General features: G+C 36.9%; 1 protein-coding gene across 39 annotated transcripts in view; it reads right to left on the reverse strand.

Moving 5' to 3' along the window:
* ADGRL3 (adhesion G protein-coupled receptor L3) overlaps nucleotides 1–12,229 on the reverse strand; it is a 798,149-nt gene that overhangs the window by 604,836 nt on the left and 181,084 nt on the right. For all 39 annotated transcript variants that reach the window (XM_080681583.1, XM_080681582.1, XM_080681586.1 and 36 more), the window contains exon 2: nucleotides 9,435–9,503. The gene's annotated coding sequence lies outside the window, so the exon portion shown is untranslated. The remainder of the gene's footprint in view (nucleotides 1–9,434; nucleotides 9,504–12,229) is intronic.

Below are 12,229 nucleotides of genomic sequence, written 5' to 3' on the forward strand. Positions count from 1 at the left end.
AGGAGCAGCATGAGGGAATTTTTAGGTGATCAAAATACTGTGTACCCTACTTGTGAGCAAACACAATTCTATCAAATCTTACATCTCAGAACTGTACATAGAAAACGAAACAAACAAACAAACAAACACAAGCACAGATAGCCAGACAGATAAAAAGATATACAGACAGATTAGTCACAGTTACATGGGTATATAAGTATGTTAAAATTGCTCATTTACAATGGATAATTTTAAAGGACCATACTCACTAAAAATTTTTAAATGTGGACACTCAATTTAAAAAATCATGAACAAATCCCTGTCCTATAAAAAATCTGTGAATAATAGACTCTTTTTACCTTCTAGCTGTGGCACAAAATCCCCAATCTATAAATATTTACAGCATAGAGCAGCTCTCATTCTATTCAATATAGCATCCCTGATTCAGGAGAAAATGAGCAGCCTTTTCAGAACCATAATAAAATGTTCCCAATGCCATGGATTAGAGGCAACAGAAGACAGTTTAAGACAAAGGAGATCTGCCGAAACCGGTTTGGCTCAGTGGATAGAGCGTAGGCCTGCGGACTCAAGGGTCCCATGTTCGATTCCGGTCAAGGGCATGTGCCTGGGTTGCGGGCACATCCCCAGTAGGGGGCGTGCAGGAGGCAGCTGATCGATGTCTCTCTCTCATCGATGTTTCTAACTCTCTATCCCTCTCTCTTCCTCTCTGTAAAAAATCAATAAAATATATTAAAAAAAAAAAAAAAAGACAAAGGAGATCTGGTTAAGTACAAGGATGAGGACACAAGCTTCTGTCGGGGCCACTGCTGGTTCAGGGTTTATCCATAAAAATCAGAAATGATGGAATGTGAACATCGTGATTATCTTAGAGGTTATACTTCCTACACACCTCCCTATTCAACACTGTTCTGAATGAAATATGAATGTTTCAAGTTGAGGTTGATGGCTGAGGTAAGTGATAAGGAGCATGCTACCATACAAAGAAATTGAAATTTGTAATTAATATACAAAGAAAATGGTATTTTTAAATTGAAAGTGATTTTTCTGCCTTAATTTTAATAAGACATTTCCTAAATGACAAGCTTTTATCAGACATTTAAAATATAACATTTACAAATGATTGAAAAAAGAAGGCGAGGATACAGGTGAAGTGACAGCTTCTGAAAGTGAATCCTGATTTTTTTACATGTGTATCAAAAGCTTTAAAATAATCGCACTGCAATAAACAGCTATTCCAAGAAATAATCACTTATGTACCAAAAGATGTATATGAATATATGCCTTCCTCAGTAACATTTATGATGAGTAAAATGTAGTGTGATGCTAGCAAAAAGGTACTTGGCATATATTATAAAGCAATAAATATGTTTATGTATTTATTTAAAAGGTAACTTAGAATTCACACCAAACTGTTAATTATGGTTTTCTCTGGGGATGGGATAATGGATAACATTAATATTCTCTCTTTGCAACGTTTTCTAAATTTTCCATAATGAGTATACATTATGGAATTTTATAACATTAAATATTTATGGTTAAACAGTTAGATTATAAAATTTAGTCATTATAAAACATAAACTTTTTTTTTTACCAGAAACCTTTAGTGAGAAAAACTATATGCACCAAAAATACTAATATAAGGGTATTCAATAACTGGTTATACTTCTTTAACTGTTGTGAAATTATTAGAAATGGGTTTTATTTTTGTATTCCTGTGGTTTCGCATGTGCTCCATTTGCTGTTCACCGCTTCATAGTCAATTCTGTGGTGTAAGCAGTGGCTGACAATGTTTGCTCTGCTCAGCTGACTGGCAGCTATCATTCCAATGCCAGGCTTATCTTTATGCAAATTTCCCAAAAGGTCACCATTTATGCGTGTAAATTCTGAAGGGCACTAACTCTCCAGCTGACAGATTCTGACAGCCACTGTATCTCCAAGAATGGAATAAGCAGGGATAACTGTCTGAATAATTAATGTGCTTTTACTCTGCCCATGGCCAGTTTTTACATTCTGCACTTTCTGACTGTATTTTTTAGATTAATTAGAAAATGTGATTTCATAGCAAACCAAAGCTTTCCTTTTGAATTCAGTAAACACTGAGTAAAAAAAGTGAGATACCTTCAGTTTAAAGTTTTATATCTGTAGAGATCACTCAAACCTAAATATAAAAATTAACGTCTCGCTCTGGATATTATTTCTGTAAAAAACAAGCATTATTATTTCTGCGTAAACAGACATATTTCTGCATAAACATTATTATTTTGTAAACACACACAAAGAATCCTGCTATCTGCAGGTCAGTAAATGAAGCCACCCACAATCAGGGTGCCATTTTTAAACCTTAGACTCATTCCACTGCGACTTCAACTTTCTCTATTGAAATGCAATCATTCACTAAGACCTCTTCATTTGACCTCTGAAGAGTCTCAAATGTGTTATTACCTCTCAGTCCCCAATGTTGTTGCCTTAAACCCAATCTTAATTATACCTCACCTGAGTTGTTGTAAATATTCCCAGATAATCCTCCTGCTTTTAGCCACACAGTTACCCACAGACCTCCCAAGTTATATTTCTAATATCCAAAACCATGAGCAAAGGCAAAAACAAAACAAAACAAAAAACAACAACAACAAAAACACAGAAACTAAAAAATATTACAAGGAAAAATATTTAGAATATATTAACTGACTAATGGGGTCAGATAAACAACAAAATTATGTGTAATGTAGTAATATGTGGTCTGGAGAAGAAAGCAGGGGTGAGGACAGAGAGTGTCCCCAGGCAGTTTCGATTTTAAATAGGATGTTCAGGGAAGGCTGCCATGAAAAGAGAGTACTTGAAGGCTAGGGAGTAAGTCATGGAAATAACTAGGGAGAATGTGATTGGCACGGGAAACAATGGGCTAAGGTACAGGGGCTTTGTGTGTTCAGCAAACTGCAACGTAAACGGGCAGCTGGAGCGGACAGGAGGTTGAAGACAGAACATGTCTCTGAGTGAGGTATAATAAAGACAGCGGAGCAACAACAAAAAGGCTATTATAATTCTCCAGGTGAGAAGGGATTGTGATATAGACCAAGGTGGTAGCCAAGGAGGTGATCAGAAGTCAGAAAGTGCAGATGTATGTGCAATATGTGCAAAAGAAAATCCAACAATGACTCCAAGGATGTATGCCTAAGGATTTGGATGAATGAGCCATTAGCCAAAACTTTTTTCGGAGTGATGTTTCTGAATAGGCTTTGTAATTTTGAAAACTAGTTTGACACTGGTTAAATACATTCCAAGAGGTCATTTACTGTGGTTAATATTTCTCCAGTACATCTTTCCTTTGAGGTTTAAGAAATTATTATAGAAACATGTAATTCTTAGAAATGCCAAAATAACTCTATTCCAAACACTATGTTGAAGCACAGAAAATAAGGTCTGTCTTCAAAACTTCACCTCTTTCCTCTGTTTCCCCTCAGATTTTCTTTTGTATCTTATTAAAATAGAATTTGAGGTTCTTAAGGCTAATAGTGGTGGGAGGCATTGACCAGTCTACAAAGGGGCATGAGAGAAGTTCTGGGAGTGTTGGATATGTTTTTTATCTTGACTTTGGTGGTAACTTACACAATGTGATGTGTTTATGAAAACAAAATTATGAATTACGAAGAATGAGTTTACTATAGATAAATTATACATCAATAAACCTGATTTTAAAAAATAATCCAGCAAGTATTATAAATTGACACATGTTGGAAATGCATATATGTTGTCCAAATGTAAAGGGAGTGTCACATATTACATATGTTCTAACACTTATCTTTTCTGATTAAAGCAATGTTCCTCATGCCATCTTCCAATAGTATTTGCTGACACAGTAATACCTCTTTATTTGTAGCAATGCAATTGTTTTTGCATGATTTCAGCCATGTTCACCACAGCAGGAAGAACTAGGGTTTCCCCAATGACTTTATTCCTTCCCTGCAGGAAATCTCAAATAAGGCTTCTGAACATTTACCATAAAATTTGGTAGAAATTTGTAGATGACTCAAGTGAATATGACTTTAAACATTACTGAAAATGCCAGAGAAGTTTGCATCTGTGTTTCAGATATTAATTTATTAAGAATAGTCTTGGCTATTCTTATTGTTGTATACTATCATTAACTTACACCTCAAGACAAAATATGTACTTAAGACAAGTTTAATCGCTTTGATATAAGAGACAAAGCCCTATTTTACAATCTTCTTTTTAATTTTAAGTTTTTAGCTAGCTCATTAAGAAATCTGAGGTTATTAATGTTTATATCATACTAGAGGCCCGGTGCATGAAATTTGTACACGGGTGTGGTCCCTAGGCCTGGCTGTTGATCTAAGCATGAGCGTCTGGCATGAAAGGGCAGGTCCCAGCTGACCTCTGGGCCCTGGGCGGCACCTGGCCCCCCAGGCCCTCACATGACCCCTCCACCTGAGTCATGGCGCCCGGGTCCCCATGCGGAGATGCGGTGAGTGTGGCTGGGCCACCCAGCGGCATTGCACAGAAGCCGGGCGGGTAGCACACTCTCTCCCAGCCAGCCTCACAAACCAGCTCCTGCGCGAACCCACAGGGAGCCTGACTGGCCCCTGTGGTCCCAGCGGCTGCAGCCCGGCTCACCCGGAAGAGGCCGTGCGGGTGTGGGGCAGGCTCCTCTCAGGCGTCTGACACCTGAGCACAGGGGCTTCACCGGCATGTGAGCCCTGGAGTCCTGGGGGAGGCTAGCAGGGGGAGTGAGAGTGAGCTCAGTTGACACCCCACATTCTCACTGCACCTCTGTCCCCGTCACCCCCACCCCCAGGTAGCCAGAGAGAGGTCGCTGACACCCACCATGCTCTGCACCACCCTCTGGTGGTCAGTGCACATCATAGTGAGCAGTCGAACTCCCAGTCTCCAGTCGAATGACCGCCCGAGGGGACAATTTGCATATTAGGCTTTTATTATATAGGATAATAAATCTGAAAAATATCCTATAATAGGAGTAGGAAAAATGTCAATTTTGTTTTTGTTTTTTTAATTGTAGACTTGGGCAGTAATCAAACAATCTACATTTTGTAATTTTTATTTAACACTTCATAAAATCAACTGTCTAAATATGAGGACTGGTCTATTTAAAATTGATAATAATTCCATTAATGCACTTATCCAAACACATGCAACATCAGTACACTAAAATACTCTTAAAAATAAACATTGCCATCAAAATCCAATGAGATTCTACTTGACATTCATTTGGATGACTATAATCCAAATGACAGTAATAACTTTTGGCAAGGATATGGCGAAACTGGAACACTCACATATTTCTGGTGGAAATGTAAAATGGTGCAGCCACTTTGTAAAATAGTCTTGACATTCCTCAAAAGGTAAAATATAATTACCATAATACCCAACAATTTTACCCCAGGTATAGATCTAAAAGAAACGAATACATATAACTACACAAAAACTTGTGTACAAATACTTATATAGCAGCATCATTACCAATAGCCAAACGTGTAAAAAGCCAAAAGTCCATCAACTAATAAATGGATAAAAAATGTGATATATACATATCCTATAATGGAATGTTATTCAGACATAAAAGAAATTAAGTACTAATTCATACAACAAGGATGTAACCTAAAAACATTATGTTCAGTGAAAGAACCATACAAAGGACTACATATTGTATAATTCCATTTATATGGTAAACCCACAGAGGCAGAAAGTATATTAGTTTGCCAGAGGAAGGCATGGTGAGGGAAGTAACTTTTCATGAGTACAAGGTTTATTTTAGGAATGAAAGAAATTGTTTGGATCAGACAATGGCGATACTCATACAACATTGTGAATATACAAAAACGCACTGAATTATATACATTGAAAAGGTGAATTTATGATATATGAATATTTCAGTTAAAAAACAAGTAAGCAAATACTGCGAATCATTCAACACTGTAAAAATTCCTATGATTCCTACAGAAACTTCATATTTAGGGGCCTATAACAGTCATTATAGTAAATGTTATTAAGATCTTAGTTCTTTTTTTTTTTTATTTTCCTCCAGGAGAGGTTCTAAAATGTTCTACACAAAACTCTATGGGTACCATTAAGTTAATAATCCATTCTAGGGATTAGGATGGAAAATTAACCTTTATTATGGCAAATCTGATATTCCATGAACTGTTCCAAACCTATTTTTCCAGACTCATCTGTTAACATTGTCCAACCACATGTACCTAATCCTTTAGCCACACTAGACATATCAATTCCTCATTTGCCATCCCTTGCTCCTTCATGTCCCTTTTCACAAGCTATTCTATTGGCCCGGAATGCATGACCCCACCTTCCCTGCCTTAACAACGCCTCAGTGAATTTCACAGCTTCCATGAAGTTTTAAGAGCCTCCACCTAAAGTGACCTACACCCCCACTTTTTTGTCTTCTTACAGTTTGTCATTGACTTTTTTAAAATGTATATAATAATTTCCATAGAGTTTCAATTTCCCACTAGCATTTATTTTCTCCAGAACAAGTAGATCAGATATAAGTCTTGCTTGGCTTTAGTTTTTTAAAAATGATTAAAGCAACCTATTTTTGTTTAATTTATTTCTTTCCCTAAGTACCAAAATCCATTTCATATGCAAGTAAGTAACAGAATGTCTGAAAATGTATGTTAATGTATAAATAAGATAGTAAATATAAATAAAATCAATTCAATCATATCTACTCTGGAATATAGGAATAATAGTAATCATTTGCATTGTGAATAAATGTGGAAAGAAAGCAGTAACAATGAAACTAAGATAAAAATATCACAAAAAAGAGTAACAATTGGAAAAGTTAGTGCCTACAAGGGCAAGTGCAGTTTTTATAGTCTAAGCTACTCATCAACTTACTGTAAAAAAAAAAACAAAAAACAGAAAACCTTTGAAAACAGATTGATAATAATAATTTATAAAACGTATTATATCAGTAATTCAAAATGAACATGAATTATTTTAATATGAAGAATAATAAAGTTAATACTTCTAATTTAAGGCCATATATATATATATATATATATATATATATATATGTAAAAGCAAAGCGACCAGGAAGTTGGAATAACCAGAACGACTAGAACAATCAGTCACTATGATGCACACCAAGGCCGGCCAACTGGCCTGATTGGGGGGCAGCCCCTCCCCACGGCTGGCCCTGACCAGAACAGGGACAGGGCTGGCCGGCCAACCACCAGCAGCCCCTCCCCCCCGCCGGCCCCACCTGTGATCAGCTCCCGCACCCCTGATCAGGGGCAGGGCAGGCTGGCCAATCTCCCGTGTCCCCTCTGCCCCACTGGCCTGGCCTGATCAGTCCCCATTTGGGGTAGGCCAGCTGGACCCATCCGTGCATGAATTCGTGCACCAGGCCTCTATACTATATAATAAAACCCTAATATGCAAATTGACCAAACAAAGGAACATCCAGTCACTATGACGTGCACTGACGACCAGGGGGCAGAAGCTCAACGCAGGAGCTGCCCCCTGGTGGTCAGTGCTCTCCCACAGGGGGAGCGCTGCTCAGCCAGAAGCCAGGCTCATGGCTAGAGAGCGAAGCAGCAGTGGCAGGAGCCTCTCCCGCCTCCAAGGCAGCACTAAGGAGTAGTGAGCTTGGCTTCTGGCTGAGCAGGGCTCCCACAGGGGGAGTGCCACTCAGCCAGAAGCTGGGCTCACAGCTGGTGGGCTCACAGCTGGCGAGTGTAGCAGCAGTAGCGGGAGCCACTCCCAACTCTGTGGCAGCACTAAGGACTCCTCGGGGGATGTCCAACTGCCAGCTTAGGCCATCCCCCGAGGGGTCCTGGACTGTGAGAGGGCGCAGACCGGGCTAAGGGGACCCCTCCTCCAATTCATGAATGTTGTGCACCGGGCCTCTAGTATCCTATATAATAAGGAGCTAATATGCTAATTAGACCAAACAGCTGAACAACCTTCCAGACGACCTTCCGGAAGAAGCTGGGGCTGCGAGGGGCTGCAAAGGCCAGCCAGGCCTGCGGGGGCCAAGCCCCTTCCACAAATTTCGTGCATCGGGCCTCTAGTTCATAATAACTTACATTATAGACAATTCAAAGTCGCTCTCCAGAAATTAATTTCAGTAACTTCAAAAAGACAGGAAATTTCAACTTCACTGCTGAATGATTATTATAAAGGCCTCCTTTGTCTTCAAATTGAGGAGATAGAGGTAAGCTACGTGGATAGGGACAGGGATCAGGGGGTAGGAAATAAAACTAGGTAGAGTTTCTAAAGCACCCCAAGTGGGCAGGGAGGGCTAGAGGCATGAACTTTAAAATGTATGGATATTGGTAAGACAGGCAGATGCAGATGACCAATCACAAAGCAGTACAGTGTAGAAACCAATCCCAAGTATGTTGCCAAGGCAAAATTCTTTGAAATGACCAATCAGCAGCTAGCAAGGCTGTTTCCACTCCCTAAATTAAAAGGTACATATTTCCTCTTGCCCTCTCTCTTGCCCCCAGCATGCAATGGGTTCATTCCTGTGGCAGGAGAGCACATCCCCTGCACGCACATGGCTTATGGCCATGTGGGCCTCCACACATGGGCTCATAGACTTTAATTAGCTTGGATGCTAAACTACTCGCCATTGTAACATGGAAAGGAAACTCTGGACATTGTCCTGCTCCTGGAGCCCCAGTGCACCTTTTCTAAGACTGGCTTCTCCCCATAAACTTTGGTTCCATTAATCGTTTTTTGTCCACAACTTCATTCATGACAAGAACCAAGCTCAAAACACCCACATTTTTTTGTTTCAAAATGATTTTCTGAAGAACATGCACATATGTATGCCGGCCTAAGGTTATGTTCTTCAAAATCTTTTATATTGAACTCTATAAATATATTTGGGATAAATAAAAACATTACTTTTGAAAATAATTTACTTGCTAATATTCAATTTCCTAATACTCAAATTTATTGTCATGGATATGTAATTGAGAACTGGATAAATTAAACAAAAAAAACTTTTATTGTATTGGTATACATGCAGCAATTAAAACTCTGACTAGTTATCAGACATTTAAGGTAATATAGCTATTTGCCTTTCCAAAGAGGTAGAGAGCCAATAAAATTATATTTTTCTTTTTTTTCTTTATTGATTAATGTATTACATAGGTGTCCTTATTTTTAGTAGCTCATTTATATTTAATATAGCTGGAATATAATTCCTCACCACAGCAAATACTTTGAACTATATTATTTACATATTTGTCCACAAGAAATATCAATTGACTTTCCAAAACATGTAAAATTTAACTCTAGTAACTCATTATACAATATAAATTTTCAATGTGACACTCATTAAAGAATATACTAACTTGAATATAAATATGTTAAATACACTTGTAAATTACTAACAAATGAAATGGCAACAATAATCTACTAATTACCTTAATGTGGTTTTCAGTTGTTAAACATCCATGTTTTTTTCCTCCAATTTACTGAACATTTAAACACTTCTGTAAAAACAAACAAAAAATACATTAAATTAATGATGAAAAAATACTTTATTTTATGGCTATAGTTGTAGTACTATTTGAGTAGGTTTTTATATTTCTCATTGTTTGCCAGTGTAGTTTTTCTCCCACAATGCATAATGTATAGCAGAAAAACCATGGTATAAAAACAAAATTCAATTTACATATGACACCTTTCCTCCATGATTACTTCACTATAATGTTCACTCAGAAAAGATAATGAATTTGGTACTTAAGAAATTTAAATATTCTCTTAATTAAAAGAACACATAAATTTTTTCAAACTAATTCCGAGATTTCCTATAAATGTTCTGGTATCTTGCAACAGGCTCCTCAAGCTAAGACCCTAGGATGCATCTAATCACTTTTACTTTAGAGAGAACTGCTGTGGAAAACAAACAAACAAAGAAAAACACACACACACACACACACACACACACAAAAAAAAAAAAAAAAAAAAAAAAAACAACTCAAAACACTGGGAAACTCCATAGTACATTTTGCTATCTAACCATATACCAGGTATACACACAAACATACACACATATACATATTCTCTATGTACTAATGTGTACATACACTGAGGCTGTAATTATAATAATCTAAACAAATTCAGATTTTAATCATATTAGAAAGAAAGAAGTAAAAAAATGTAAGTTTACTTAAATGGTAGATTTACAAGAGGGATTGTCTTCATTTTCTTTAAATTTCCATAAGGTTTTTGTATTTCTTTTATTATTGTTTTCTTACTGAACTAATAATCAACACATCAGACCTTTCACAAAAAAAAGGCATGATGTCATTCAAAGTGTCTCTTTGGAATTTCAATGTTTTCTAATGGTTCTATCAACAGTCATCAATTTTTAAACTTTCTGGTGAGTCACAGTGCTTCGTACAAGCATCAGGTGCATCAGTTAATTATGGTACTTAGTATTTATGCTATTAGGAGTATTATACTATTAGCAGGAGGTTAACTATGTACGTGCCAAACAATAACAGTTCTTTATCTATGGATAAGGAATTAGATATTGTCAGATAGTGATTAGCATAAAATAAAAATTAAGTTCTCTTTGCAGAATCGCTATTGATTACAATTGCACACACACACAAATAGAGGAACCTATTCACTAATAAAAGTATTATATTTTGTTTGAAGATTTGAAAATATTAAAGCAGTGGAATTCACTGCATTTTTTCTAGTTAGTGTCTACCCATACGTGGCCAAATTGTGAGTTGTTTTTGTTTTGTTTTTTTTTACCACAAGAGCAATCTAAGTCCATATTTAAATGCAGGCTTGCTACTAAACAGGCAATAGAAAGCAATTCTTTAGTCAACTTCCTGTATTTCCCTGCATAACTGTTCTTTCAACAAACGGAGCATATTCAATACATACTGGCTGTTTACCTAAGGTAATTTTCTCTTTTTTTAAGACCAAGCAAATCTCCTCATAACTGATAATCATGGGTAATGACAGTGCAAACTCTCCTACAGATATCCTCACCCTTTAGACCTTTTTACTTCCTTTTAGGAAACACATTCTGAAATCCAAACATGAGTATTTACAGAGTTTTTTGTATATCACCAGACCCACCACAGACAGAACCAATCAGATCTTCCCTGATGCTCAGGCTGAACCTTCTACCGTAACATGAATTGTTTGAGAACAGGGACTATGACTACTTTTTCAATTTGAACTACCACTCCTTACAGAACTAAGAACTAAGTGAAATAAGCCAGTTAGAGAAAGACAAGTATCACATGATCTCACTTATATATATGGAATCTAATGAACAAATAAAGCAATGATCAAAATAGATCCAGAGACAAAGAATCATGGACCAGACTGTCAAATCTCAGAGGGAAGGGAGGAGTGAGGTGGGTGGTAGGAGAGATCAACCAAAGAACTTGTATGCATGTATGCAAAGCTCATGGACACAGAAAATAGTGTGGTGAAGACCTAGGGGGAGGAGGGTAAGGGAGGGATGGAAGGGCTCAATGGGGTGGAGGGGATTAAAGAGGACATCAGTAATACTTCCAACAATAAAGATAAATATTCTTTAAATGGGCCTTAAAATGCTTTGTAAACAAAACATTTACATTTTTTTTTGTTAAAAATATTATTGAAAACTCTATATTGGCCTCATAAATTGAAATCAAGAACAAAAAGGCCCATTATTTGTGCCTTTGAATTTGTTTGTATAGTTATCTTTATATGACCTTTTGCTTTCCTTTTTGTACAGAAGAACAGAGTATCTTCAATTTACAGTTTGACTATTCAACATCTAAGTGATTCACTCTCTGAACTATATCCACTAAGGCACTTAAGAGTTAGTAGACAACTTAAAGGGAAAAAATCTCACACAGGGTCCCTTAGCCTCCTAAGAGTTAGCAGGCCAAGTCTGAGTTAAAAAGGGAGGAGACAAATAGTAAGAGAAATAGAAAACCTAACAGTCAGAAGAAGGTATTATATCAATGATACTGTCTATCAACATGAACTAATAAAGTAAATTTCTAATTAATAAAATTGACCTAAAAGGGATTGTAGAAAGTAGTTACTGTTATTATTTTTTGAGCAAAGTGGTCAAAAAGTGCTGAGGATATAAAAATTTGGTATGTTCCTGATAAAAGTTAATCCATACAAATATAGTATTTTCATTACTGTTCAAATGACATAAAAAGCAATTCCCTAGCAATTAGTACTGTGATTC

Source organism: Plecotus auritus (assembly GCF_963455305.1).
Source record: "Plecotus auritus genome assembly, chromosome: 1".
Taxonomy (NCBI): domain Eukaryota; kingdom Metazoa; phylum Chordata; class Mammalia; order Chiroptera; family Vespertilionidae; genus Plecotus; species Plecotus auritus.